Below are 14,367 nucleotides of genomic sequence, written 5' to 3' on the forward strand. Positions count from 1 at the left end.
ATGTCAGTGTAACCTGGTGCTAGCTACGCTACAAATAAACATCCGGATGATACACAGACCCTACAGCTAGGAGAATATCTTTCCAGAGGAGGGCAGCTAGACGGCGGTAGCGGGGGGTAGCGGGAGGAAGCACTGAGAGAGTATCTCTTGTGGGACTTCCCAGTGACTACAACCAGTTGTGGTTGGCTGATATTATCACACAGTCAGCACTGGTCACCATCCTCACTGTCAGATTGTATTTTTTGAAGTGAGCGGGCAGGAGTTGGGACACGAGAATCTACCAATCCATTTAGCCTTATGGATTTACTATTGGGTTGCGATCTACACACACTACCGTGGGTATTGTAGGCAGGTAAACATGCCAAAATTAACACAGAATGTATTTATTCACGTAAAATATTTATCAAGATAACATTTTGTAGTCAGGCAACATATGAGATGTGAATAGGCAACATTTCATACCGACATCGTGGGTTATTTTATCTTGCTATAGCCCAAATGAATGTCCACCATTGATTTCAAGAAATGTTGCACAGTTTTTACGTGGTTGCGTCATATTGCTGTCGATACTTTTCATTGAAGCTTGAATCGATGCGTGCTTTGAAATGTGTACAAGCGGAGTAGGCATTCCAAGATGTTCCCTCCATGCTTCCTTTCGCTTCCTTTGATTTGGACTCCGACTGATGCATTCTCCAATTTGTGTGCTCAGAGCACGGTAGTATGGACATTGAGAAACACCACTTGAGTTGAAAACAAATGTTTTGGTTGTTGAACTACAATAGGATAAGTGGATTTACATTTTGGTAATGCAATTACAGTAACGGAATTACACCACTGGTCCCTGATCTGTCATAGAAATACATCATTCTGGATAATAATATCATTCTGTTCATGGTGATGTATCCTAAATAAGTACAGGTAGAAATATGCAATATCCTCATTTTGCATATGTGGTTGTTATACTACACACTGGCTAGTATTCGAATGACCTCCACCCCCCAAACAAGATCACATTTGGTTGATCCGGACCAGACCAAATCTGAAACCAATCATAGATGTGTTTCACAAGTCAAGACAGTACAGTACAGTAGAGCACAGCACAGTAGAGTAAGGAATACTACAGTAAAGTCAGAAGTTTACATTCACCTTAGCCAAATGCCAGGTCGCAATTGTAAATGAGAACTTGTTCTCAACTTGCCTACCTGGTTAAATAAAGGTGAAATAAAAATAATAATTTAAAAAAATACATTCAAACTCAGTTTTTCACAATTCCTGACATTTAATCCTAGCAAGAATTCCCTGTCATTAGGTCAGTTAGGATCACCACTTTATTTTAAGAATGTGAAATGTCAGAATAATAGTAGTGAGAATTATTTATTTCAGCTTTCATTTCTTTCATCACATTCCCAGTGGGTCAGAAGTTTACATGCACTCAAATAGTATTTGGTAGCATTGCCTTTAAATTGTTTAACTTGGGTCAAACGTTTCTGGTAGACTTCCACAAAGCTTCCCACAATAAGTTGGGTGAATTTTGGCCCATTCCTCCTGACAGAGCAGGTGTAACTGAGTCAGGTTTGTAGGCCTTCTTGCTCACACATGCTTTTTCAGTACTGCCCACAAATGTTCTATAGGATTGAGGTCAGGGCTTTGTGATGGCCACTCCAATACCTTGACTTTGTTGTCCTTAAGCCATTTTGCCACAACTTTGGAAGTATGCTTGGGGTCATTGTCCATTTGGAAGACCCATTTGTGACCAAGCTGTAACTTCCTGACTGATGTCTTGAGTTGTTGCTTCAATATATCCACATAATTGTCTTCCTCATGAAGCCATCTATTTTGTGAAGTGCACCAGTCCCTCCTGCATCAAAGCACCCCCACAACATGATGCTGCCACCTCTGTGCTTCCCGGTTGGGATGGTGTTCTTCGGCTTGCAAGCCTCCCCCTTTCTCCTCCAAACATAGCAATGGTCATTATGGCCAAAAGGTAATATTTTTGTTTCATCAGACCCGAGAACATTTCTCCAAAAAGTATGATATTTGTCCCCATGTGCAGTTGCAAACCATAGTCTGATTTTTTTATGGTGGTTTTGGAGCAGTGGCTTCTTCCTTGCTGAGCGGCCTTTCAGGTTATGTCAATATAGGACTCGTTTTACTGTGGATATAGATACCGTTGTACCTGTTTTCTGCCAGAATCTTCACAAGGTCCTTTGGTGTTGTTCTGAGATTGATTTGCATTTTTCGCACCAAAGTATGTTCATCTCTAGGAGACAAAACGCCTCTCCTTCCTGAGCGGTATTGTCACGGCTGATGGAAGAAGCGGACCAAGGTGCAGAGTTGTGAGCGTACATTTCCTTTAAGGTCAGGGCGTGACAGTACCCCCCCCCCCCCCCAAAGGTGCGGGACGTAGGGGAGGGTCTGGGTGGGCTTCTATTTGCGGTGGCAGCTCTGGTGCGGGACGTGGACCCCGTTCCACCTCAGGCTTGGCCCACTTAAGTGGCGCCTCTAGAGCGGGGACCCTCGCCGCCGACCCCGGACGGGGGACCCTCGCAGCAGGCCCCGGGCTGGAGGGCGCCTCTGGCAGCTCCGGACAGGAGGATGCCTCTGGCAGCTACGGACAGGGTGGCGTCTCTGGCAGCTCCGGACAGAAGGCAGGCACAGGACTCACCGGGCTGGGGAGACACACAGGAGACCTGGCTCTGGGAGCAGGCACAGGACTCACCAGGCTGGGGAGACATCCAGGAGGCCTCTTCCTTGGCCGAGGCACCGGATACACTGGGCCGTGGAGGCGCACTGGCGGTCTTGAGCGCAGAGATGGCCCCACCCATTCTGGCTTAAATAATAGCTTTAAATACTATCTCGGGTGGATGTTATCTAAGATCCCCTTTCCATCTTTTTGACTATTTCAGATTACTCAGACGTTTTTCTCACACTGTACACAATGGTTTATGAAAACTTGCTTGGTAGGTCGATGTCCTCATTGTGGTTTTAAAAACCTGTTTAATACGTTTTACGTTTTACGTTTATTTGAATATTTATGAAATGCATGTTGTTATATTTGGTAGCACTTATTTGTTTTTCCTTCGCCTCCAACCACATTTGATGCGTGGAACGGATGTGAGTGGGGCCAGGTCTACATAAGGGTGCTAATTTAAAAAACTCACAAAGCTCTGACAAAAGCCGTGAGGCTGATACGTAAAGCTTATGAACACTCCTGTTGTGTTCCGGTCGAATTGGACCGATTTATACGTTTTCTCTCTGAAAAAGGTAGTTTATTTAAACAGATTATCATAAGCTTCCATGACTTTGTCCACACAGGGCATCCGAACACACAAAATACATTTAGATGATTTTCATTACGTTTTGGGTGTTTTATTTAACTTTTTTACACCTGTGGTGTTCCCGGTCAAAAATGACTGGTCATTAGAAAATAATGGGTGGGACTACAGTGTATTCAATTTAGTTCAGGCACATGCCAATTCATCAGATGGACATACTTCCTCTCCCAGACCCCCACATGCATGTGTTTGAGCACACACACACACACACCTCACTCCCCTTCTTGGCTTCCATGGCAACCCCCACGGGAACCTTTCCCCAATATAATCTTTCCCCCACGGGAACCACACCTGTTGGCATTCTCACAAACAATCACAACATTGTTTCACTAATATCTATATATTTTCTCGCAGCTCTGGTATATAAAGCTTTTCATTCATTCTCTGGCTGAACAATGACCAAACAATATACTGTATGTGAGGCGCTTGATCATATCTTTGATAATGACACTGGTGAGGAGTGGAAAGACCAGGTAACTGACAGGGACGATGCATTAGAGGAGGAAGTGTCAGAAGTTGAAGACAACACAGAATATGATCCAGACCAAGAGACAACCGATGTGGAACCATCCAGTGATGAGGAAGAGGGCCCTGCTGAGGCTGTTACATTCCGGTCAAAGAATGGAATTTGTTCTGGTCTTCATCCTCACCTGAGAGAAGAGTTAGGCTGTCGGCTGAAAATGTTATCAGGATGACCCCAGGGCCAACGAGATACGCCATATCCCAGGTTGATGACATAAAATCCTGCTTCGAACTGTTCCTGATAGTCAATCGAAACTACAGTGATAAACATGACCAACTTCAAGAGGAGACGTGTTTACAAAGACAACTGGAAGGAGGTAGACCGGACAGACATCCATGCATACGTGGGTCTCTTGATTTTGCCTGGTGTGTCCAGATCAAGAAACAAATTACCACCAGGTTATGGGATGCAGAGTCTGGTCTGGAAATTTTCCGTGCCACTGTGTCACTCCAGACATTTCAAGTGTTGTCACAGGTGATTCGCTTTGACAACCGTGAGACAAGACCAGGCCGCCGTCAACAAGACAAGCTGGCAGCGATCCGAGAGGTCGGGCACAAGTGGGTGGAGCGCCTGCCACTCATCTATAACCCAAGTCCAGACATCACAGTGGATGAGTGTCTGATCACTTTTAGGGGACGCTGCACAATCAAACAGTATATGCCAAGCAAACCGTCTAAATATGGAATGAAGATATGGGCAGCATGTGATGCCATAACAAGTTATGCCTGGAACATGCAGGTTTACACCGGGAAACCTGCAGACGGTGTTCCAGAAAGGAACCAGGGGAAGCGGGTGGTCTCGGAAATGACTGCAGGTCTCCAGGGGCACAACATAGCATGTGACAATTTCAGGAGCTGCTCCCAAAAGAATGACCATGGTGGGGATGGTCAGAAGGAACAAGTCTGAGGTGCCTCCTGCCTTACTCACTACCAAGGACAGGGATCGATTTTCCTCTAAATTTGCCTTCGCCAATACACACACTCTTGTGTCCTACTGCCCGAAGGAAAAGAAGAATGTGCTCCTGATGACAACTCTGCACAGGGATGCCGCTGTGAGTACCTGGGAGGACAAGAAGCCCAACGCTGTTCTGGATTACAACAGGAACAAAGAGGATCTGAAAAACATGACAAATGATGTTACTTTTTATCTTTCAAGTCTCATGTACTTTTTTTCACTTACCAGATCGTTTTATCTGCACCATAAAAATAAGACATGTTGCTGTTTGGTGAAATGAATTTGTGAACAATATGGAGTCAATTCTATTCATTTTAATATGTAAATATGTAAATATGTTTTAGATGTGGTACATTCACATTACTATGCAAGACATGAAGTATCACTTGTATGTACTCATTATTTTATTTACTGATTGTTGCACTTTTGCAGGTGCCAACGCCTTCCTCAAACACCATGCTCTGCTGGATCGGTGAGTGATATACAAGGGCCAGAAGCAAGATCTATGACCGCCAGAGACAGAAGGGACAAAAGGAAGAGGTGCAATCTGTGTGCACCAAGAGATGTCAAAATGAGCATGAAGTTCCCTAAATGCAGTGCATATATTTGCAAGGCACATGCAACAACCCCCACGTATTGTCCAGCATGTGCATGAGAACAACACAAAATGTAACCAACATTGATTGACAGATTGTGAACATGTTAATGTTTTTGTTATTGTTAGTAATACTGTTATTGTTACTGTTGTTCTTTAATGTGTTCAGACATTCATTTTGTAATATAGTCATGTTTTAATGTGTAGTTTTGGGCCTATGTCCTTTCTTTACTAATAAAATCATAACGGTCAGTTTTGACCGGGAACATAACATGTGTTATTTTGTGCCACTATTTAAAAATTTGAAATGGTTTTTAAACAAATGTCCTTGTTAAACTTTGACACAAAGCAGTCTGTGATAAATAGCACAATATGTTTAATCTGAGAATTTGTTATAGTCAAACTAATCCATACATTATGCTTTTTTTTAACTTAAAAACGAGTTGTAATGAGCTCAGGTCAATGAAGCCATAAATAGCAAGTGGAAGTTAAAAACTTGTAATGTTCACAAGAACTTAAGTTGATAAAAAAAACATATCTAACACAACATTAGGTGATATATGTATTATTATGGATTTATAATCAGCTATAATGGGGCGGTCATTTTGGATCTGGAACACATAATTAATTAACATGAAACGAACACAACAGGAGGGCTAATGATCAGTGACACTATCAAGAGCAGTGTGCAGGTTCCTTCTCTTTTCTCCCCATCTGTTTCCGTACAAATCAAAACTTTTGCTTCATACAATTTTGGGGGGATGGAACATGTTAAATGTTTTAAATGCTTTCATTAAAAAAAAATATATAGACTCTTAGCTTTCATTTGAAAACCAATTTGACCATGCTGCTATAAACGTCCCATGTTGGTGCTCATGGGTCCATTTTACATGGAAATGCCCAGCTGTTTAATTGGTATATACAAATAGTTTTATATGGGTATTCAGTGTTCTGACAGATGCTTTTGAATGTTAACACTGGTAGAAGAAACACCAGGTTCTTTATTTGTTTGGTTCTCTGTGTGTATGCAGTTTCACTGGCCTGCCCCTGAATCACAGATGGCAGAGGCATTGGGGAGCCATTCTGTGTCAGACCCTCGCGGGGCCCATTTTGTTCCTTTTAAAGAAAAGGAGTTCGTCCTGAATAATCCTTAATTAGCCCTGTGGCATTTAGAGCACACTCTCACTTCCCTCACCTAGCCCCCCCACTAGCTCCTAGCTTTCTGCTTAAACACTATTGATCTATGGGATTGCAGTTGTGCAGCAGGGTGTGTGTGTATGACTTTAAAACAGCGTGAAGCAGTGACTCTTTAATATACTTGCACTCAATCACAGACTCTCTCTTTCTCTCTCACACACGCACACGCACACACACACACACACACACAAGCGCACACACACACACACACACCAGACAAGAGGATGGAAAATAACAATAGTTTAGAGGTTGTTTCTCTGTGTTGGTTCTAGTATTTGGTGAGCTGCTTGTTTCATTACTACATCTTTACTGAAACTATGTCCAATGGCTTCAAATGCCCTCTGCTGCTCTTTTGAAAAATAACTTGGCTTTATCTCTTATAAGACATCTACTTTGTTTACAGTGGAAACGTGAGATAGAAACGAAGTTGCTACTAAATGTTGAAAGTATGCGGACAGATGGAGGGAGTCTTTGGTCGTGACAGCGTGGCATCCTTGGCTTCTGATGCCAAGGCTGTGATGGTGAGTTTGTGGGCGTTTTGCCCGGCTTTTGGCAATCAGGAGTGACACGAACTCAGACACGCATGTTCTTCCAGCAGCCTCTCGGAATTAGATAGTCAACGGGAATCACACATACACAGGGAGCGTACACAGACACACTCGCACATATACGCGTACACACAGACACATGTACACAAACAAGCACGAGGGCAAGCACGTAGAAACACACACACAACAACACACACTCAAACATGCACACAAATCACTCACACAGAGAGAGAGAGCACAGCAGCAGCAGTTGGCAGGATGGTCTTACATTACACTAATCCTGTGTCCATTGAGCCCAATCTCTCCCTCGCCCCAGGGAGGGGGAAGATCAGCCAGCATCTGTTTCCCCCTATCCCCCCCATCTCTCCATTCCTCCATACATCCCTCTCTCTATCTGTCTATCTATCAGATTGTCTGTCGCAGCCGGGTCACCCGTGATACAAGTCAGTATTTGACGTCGGGAGATGATGTGGAAACTGGCCACTAGGGGCAACAGTGAGTATAGGTTACGGTTTTGCATGGACGTCGTGGATGGGGATTGGAGTTAGCATCTGCCTCTGATTCAAAAGGTTGCGAGTTCAAATCCAGAGAGAGGCTTAAAACAGCAACCTATCTCAAACCTTAACCATTTGGAGTTAATGCCTAAACTTAATCCAAAACTTAAAAATCCGGGGGGTTATGCCTAAACTTAATCCTAAACTTTAAAATCCGGGGGTTTATGCCTAAACTTAATCCTAAACTTAAAAATCCGGGAGGTTAAGCCTAAACTTAATCCTAAACTTTAAAATCCGGGGGGTTATGCCTAAACTTAATCCTAAACTTAAAAATCCGGGGGGTTATGCCTAAACTTAGCCTTAAACACTTTGAACACAGTCTGTTTCAATAATTATAAATAGCCGATCAATAAGTTAGTTCATAGTCTGCCATGCACTCAAAGCATGGGAACACCACCATAACATACACACACGTCTGTGCAACACAGAGAATTTACCCGAGCCTGAGAGGGTATTTTCTCCCCAGATAGTGTACCCTCCTTGGCTATGAGAGGGTCATTTGACTGGGTGTCTGCATTTGCAGGATTTGCTGTTTAGGCATTTTTTTCCTGTAAGCAATATTATCGCACTGTAATATTCCAGAGTTGACTGTTATGAACATCATTGTGTTCAAATATTTATCTGGAGTTAAACACAGGCCTGGTTGTAATGAAATGTTTTACATTTTAGTCATTCAGCAGATGCTCTTATCCAGAGCAATAAGGGTTAAGTTTCTTGCTCAAGGGCACATTGACAGATTTTTCATCTAGTTGGCTCGGGGACCCGAACCAGTGACCTTTTGATTTCTGGCCCAACGCTCTTAACCGGCTGGGCTAGACTACCTAATGACAGGGTTGCGCTGTTGATCGTGTACTGAGGCAGCCCTGCATCACACACACACGCACGCACGCACACACACACACACACACACACACACACACACACACACACACACACACACACACACACACACACTATGGCCACCACCACACCAGTGGTGCTATCGAGTCTATTAGCATATAAATGCGCTCCTGTATCGATACATTGTTATGAGAGTGAGGAGGATAGAGTGTGAGGGGGTGAAGAAGGAGTGAGGATGGCCATGTGGGATGGATGCATTAGAGGAAGATGTGGGAGATAATAGAGAGTTTTATAAATGCTCCAAACATTAGATTGATCGCTGGGTAGCAGCGTTTACAAGCCTAGTTCGTCTCAGCCTGTCGACCGGCAATAATTAAACACAAACCATACACCATCTGCTGCTATGCTTAGGACCCTGACCTCTGGATCACACTGCTTGGCACCCACAAGCTCATAAACATAAAACACAAGATGAACACATTTTAAATATGCGTCGAATTTCGAATTTCCGAAATGATTGAAATAATTCCAACTTAACCCACGAGTCTAAGCCCTGTCTAAATCCAACATAAATCAAATCTTTATTATTGACCTGATTTAATTAATTTGGATAAACAAAATGTGCTGTTGTTAGTTGTGCCCATTGTCATTTTATGTCAAATGTCCATACAATTCAATTGTGTAAATCATACTCAAACTGGTTGAATAAATCCAACAACAGCCAGACTAAAGCTGATTTCAAGTTACAAAACAGTTATTGCAGTTCCTTCCCACATCCCCCGCGTAACAAACAGAGGATGTCGTTGAGGATTCAGTTGAAACACCTTCCAACACCGATTCTATTCACTGAATCTCTCAAATGTCTGCTTCCTTCAAATTGGGCAGATGATGTGAACTGTCGATAGAAATGGCACATGGAAATGATCCTGCTATGTGAGACACAAAGTGCCAGGTAATCACTACAGTGCCTTGCAAAAGTATTCATCCCTCTTGACGTATTTCCTACTTTGTTGCATTACAGCCTGTAATGTAAATGTATTTTTATTTGAATTTCATGTAATGGACATGCACAAAATAGTCCAAGTTGGTGGGGTTAAATGAAAAAAATGACTTAGAAATTACGTCGGAAAAGCGGTGCGTGGATATGTATACCCCCCTTTGTTATTATAGCCCCTAAATTAGATCTGGTGCAACCAATTACCTTCAGAAGTCACATAATTAGTTTAATAAAGTACACTTGCGTGCAATCTAAGTGTCACATGATCTGTCTCATGATCTCAGTATACAGTATACACACCTGTTCTGAAAGGCCCCAGAGTCTGCAACACCACTAAGCAAGGGGCACCACCAAGCAAGCGGCACCATGAAGACCAAGGAGCTCTCCAAACAGGTCAGGGACAAAGTTGTGGAGAAGAACTGATCCGGGTTGGGTTATAAAAACTTTGAACATCCCACGGAGCACCATTAAACTCTTAAGGCTAGGGGGCAGTGTTTGGAAGTTTGGATGAAAGACGTGCCCAAAGTAAACTGCCTGTTACTCAGGCCCAGAAGCTAGGATATGCATATAATTGAACATCCCACGGAGCACCATTAAATCCATTATTTAAAAAAATGGAAAGAATATGGCACCAAAAGAAACCTGCCAAAAGAGGGCCGCCCACCAAAACTCACGGACCAGGAAAGGAGGGTATTAATCAGAGAGGCAACAAAGAGACCAAAGATAAAGCTCCACAGTGGAGATTGGAGTATCTGTCTGTAGGACCACATTAGACCGTACTCTCCACAGAGCTGGGCTTTATTAGCAGAGTGGCCAGAAAAAAGCAATTTCTGGAAGAAAATAATAAGCAAACACGTTTGGTGTTTGCCAAAAGGCATGTGGGAGACTCCCCAAAATCATTTTTCAACCACTCCACAAATTTCTTGTTAACAAACTTTAGTTTTGACAAGTCGGACAAATCTACTTTGTGCATGACGAAAGTCATTTCTCAAAAAATTGTTTACAGACAGATTATTTCACTTATAATTCACTGTATCACAATTCCAGTGGCTCAGATGTTTACATACACTAAGATGACAGCTTGGAAAATTCCATAAAATGATGTCATGGCTTTAGAAGCTTCTGATAGGCTAATTGACATAATTTCAGTCAATTGGGAGTGTACCTGTGGGTGTATTACAAGGCCTACCTTAAAACTGAGTGCCTCTTTGCTTTACATCATGGGAAAATCAAAAGAAATCAGCCAAATTGTAGACCTCCAAAAGTCTGGTTCATCCTTGGAAGCAATTTCCAAACACATGAAGGTACCAAGTTCATCTGTACAAACAATAGTATGCATGTATAAACACCATGAGACCACGCAGCCATTATACTGCTCAGGAAGGAGACGCATTCTGTCCCTAGAGATGAACGTACTTTAAATGCAAATCAATCCTAGAACAACAACAAAGGACCTTGTGAAGATGCTGGAGGAAACAGGTTCCAAAGTATCTATATCTACAGTAAAACGAGTCCTATATCGATATAAGCTGAAAGGCCGCTCAGCAAGGAAGAAGCCACTGCTCCAAAACCTGCATAAAAAAGCCAGACTACGGTTTGCAACTGCACATGGAGACAAAGATCGTACCTTTGGAGAAATGTCCTCTGGTCTGATGAAACTAAAATAGAACTGTTTGGCCATAATGACCATCGTTATGTTTGGAGGAAAAAGGGGAATGCTTGCAAGTCGAAGAACACCGTCCCAACCGTGAAGCACGGTGGTGGCAGCATCATGTTATGGAGGTGCTTTGCTGCAGGAGGGACTGGTGCACTTCACAAAATAGATGGCATCATGAGGAAGAACAATTATGTGGATATATTGAAGGAACATCTCAAGACATCAGTCAGGAAGTTAAAGTTTGGTCGCAATTGGGTCTTTCAAACAGACAATGACCCCAAGCATACTTCCAAAGTTATGGAAAATGGCTTAAGGACAACATGGTCAAGGTATTGGAGTGGCCATAACAAAGCCCTGACCTCAAACCTATAGATAATTTGTGGGCTGAACTGAAAAAGCATGTGCGAGCAAGGAGGCCTACAAACCTGACTCAGTTACACCAGCTCTGTCAGGGGGAATGGTTCAAAATTCACCCAACTTATTGTGGGAAGCTTGTGGAAGTCTACCCGAAACGTTTGACCCAAGATAAACAATTTAAAGGCAATGCTACCAAATACTAATTGAGTGTATGTAACTTCTCACCCACTGGGAACTTCTCACCCACTTCTCTACTGTTATTCTGACATTTAACATTCTTAAAATAAAGTGGTGATCCTAACTGACCTAAAACAGGAAATGTTTTAAAAGTAGTTGGCTAAGGTGTATGTAAACTTCCGACTTCAACAGTATATATACACATATCTACCTAAATGACCTTCTACCCCTGCACATATCAAATGGGGCTGGTACCCTGTATATATAGCTAAGTTATCACTATTCATTGTGCATTTATTCCTTGTGTTATTATTTGTCCATTTTTTTCTAGTATTTATCCTTCTCTTTCTCTCTGCATTGTTTGGAAGGGCCCGTAAGTAAGTATTTCACTGTTACACCTGTTGTTTGTGAAGCATGTGACATATCCAATTTGACTAGATCTGATCTGCATTGAAGGTCTTGATGGTAGCTTGAGTGCATAGACGAGTCCAATCAACATGGCTACTCTTCCCAGGTCGCTGAGAAGCCACCACTGCCTTCGATCACATCCTGTTGTCCTTTTGTGACGTGTTACTTTCTAAATGTTAACTCAGTGCAGTGATACGATTTGAAAGAAGTGTTTGAGGATGAAGTGCTGAGTTTTGGAAATTGTAGTTTACCTCCAAATCATGTTCCAGAACTGCACATACCAGTGCATTGTTTAAAAGTGTCGTTTTTTTCAAATGACCATCCTCGCACTAGCATGTCAAGTAATATAAACAACGTGAAAACTAGTTAGGTCTTTCTAAAAGCCTGGTTAGTGACATTTTCAAATCAGTCTCAGGAGTGACAGGTAGCCGAGTGGTTAGAGCATTGGGCCAGTATCTGAAAAGTTCCTAGATTGAATCCCTGAACAGACAAGGTACACATCTGTCATTCTGCCCCTGAACAAGGCAGTTAACCCACTGTTCCTAGGCCGTCATTGGAAATAAGAATTTGTTCTTAACTGACTCTTCCTCGGATTATGTAAATCCCTATGAGAGTCTATGCTATCTCCTTCTCGGACTCAGCCATGTCGCTGTTCTGAAGAACGTGCAATGTAAACACAAAGAAAACACCAAATGAAGCACAGATCAGATATTAATCGAAGGCTTCTGTTTTAATTCAAGGTTTTGAAATGCATTTCTTAGACACTTGATTTTGTAAAACGTCACCTCGGCATTGTTATAATTGTCATTAGATTGCATTAGATTGCGTTGACATATCCACAATGCAAACAAAGTACTGCTTGACAAGCTTCTCGTCCTCTTTGAGTTAGACAGGCATTTCAGGATGCAGTCTCTCTTGATGTTCATGTCATTACTCTGCAATAAGGCAAAACGTGTCCAGATGGAACTGTTTGCTGGGTCCTTTCTTTACAATGTACAAGTATAAAGTTATAGGAGATACAATCACAAATGGAATAAGTTATAAAAGCTGTTCAGATTGCAAAGAGAAGACCTTGAATTAGAATTTCTAACACCAAATGAACACACCTTAGCTGTGGCTGCCATGATGTTGCAGATCTTCATTCCTGCAGCTCCTCCTTTGGTGCAGACTGCCTTCATCAGGTTATCCAAATCCTGGTCCAGTTGTGCCATGACCTTTGTTCGCAGACGCAAGTCAGTTATCTGCATGAACTCTGCTTAAACCTGAAAACACATTGTGAACAGACAGAAACAGAGGAAAAAAGAAAACAGAGGACAACTATTAGAGAGAGAAAAAGTGTGTGTACATTACACGCACGTACCTCTCCAGGAATCCCTTTGTATTTGAGGAAGGAGCTTCCTGCCATGGAGTTATCCAGGAAGTAATCGATCTCCCCTGACTCTTGATACACCTGGGAGAACACCTGCTCTACTGTCACACTGATGAACACACACGCAGGGATGACACAAGCAAACACACTCGTTAGGATGAGTTCAGGGATTCAAGTGCATTTTGGTGGAGATGTGACGAGTGTCTAGATGGATGCAAGGGTGGGTGTGTGTGAGTTATAAATGTGTGTGTGAGTTATAAACGTGTGTGTGAGTTATAAAGGTGTTTGTGGGTTATAAAGGTGTTTGTAAGTAATCAAGGTGTGTGTGAGTTATAAAGGTGTGTGTGAGTTATAAAGAGTTATAAAGGTATGTTTGAGTTATAAAGGTGTTTGTGAGTTATAAAGGTATGTTTGAGTTATAAAGGTATGTTTGAGTTATAAAGGTATGTTTGAGTTATGTGTGTGAGTTATAAAGGGTTATAAAGGTATGTTTGAGTTATGAAGGTGTGTGTGTGAGTTATAAACGTGCGTGTGAGTTATAAAGGTATGTTTGAGTTATAAAGGTGTGTGTGAGTTATAAAGGTATGTTTGAGTCATAAAGGTGTGTGTGAGTTATAAATGTGTTTGTGAGTTATAAAGGTGTTTGTGAGTTATAAAGGTGTGTTTGTTTTGTGTTATAAAGTTATTATGTTTGAGTTATAAAGGTGTGTTTGAGTTATAAAGGTGTTAAATAAAGGTGTGTGTGAGTTATAAAGGGTTATAAAGGTATGTTTGAGTTATAAAGGTGTGTGTGAGTTATAAAGGTATGTTTGAGTTATAAAGGTGTGTGTGAGTTATAAAGGGTTATAAAGGTATG

At 42.1% G+C, this 14,367-nt stretch overlaps 1 long non-coding RNA gene across 1 annotated transcript in view; it reads left to right on the forward strand.

Annotated features, from left to right (window-relative positions):
- The window catches only part of LOC115129919 (uncharacterized), a 19,999-nt gene extending 14,321 nt beyond the window's left edge, over nucleotides 1-5,678 (forward strand). Inside the window, exon 2 of the long non-coding RNA XR_003863697.1 lies at nucleotides 5,245-5,678. This is a non-coding gene — a long non-coding RNA (uncharacterized LOC115129919). The remainder of the gene's footprint in view (nucleotides 1-5,244) is intronic.
- Nucleotides 5,679-14,367: the final 8,689 nt, after the last annotated feature.

This window comes from Oncorhynchus nerka, linkage group LG5 (assembly GCF_034236695.1).
Source record: "Oncorhynchus nerka isolate Pitt River linkage group LG5, Oner_Uvic_2.0, whole genome shotgun sequence".
Lineage (NCBI taxonomy): Eukaryota > Metazoa > Chordata > Actinopteri > Salmoniformes > Salmonidae > Oncorhynchus > Oncorhynchus nerka.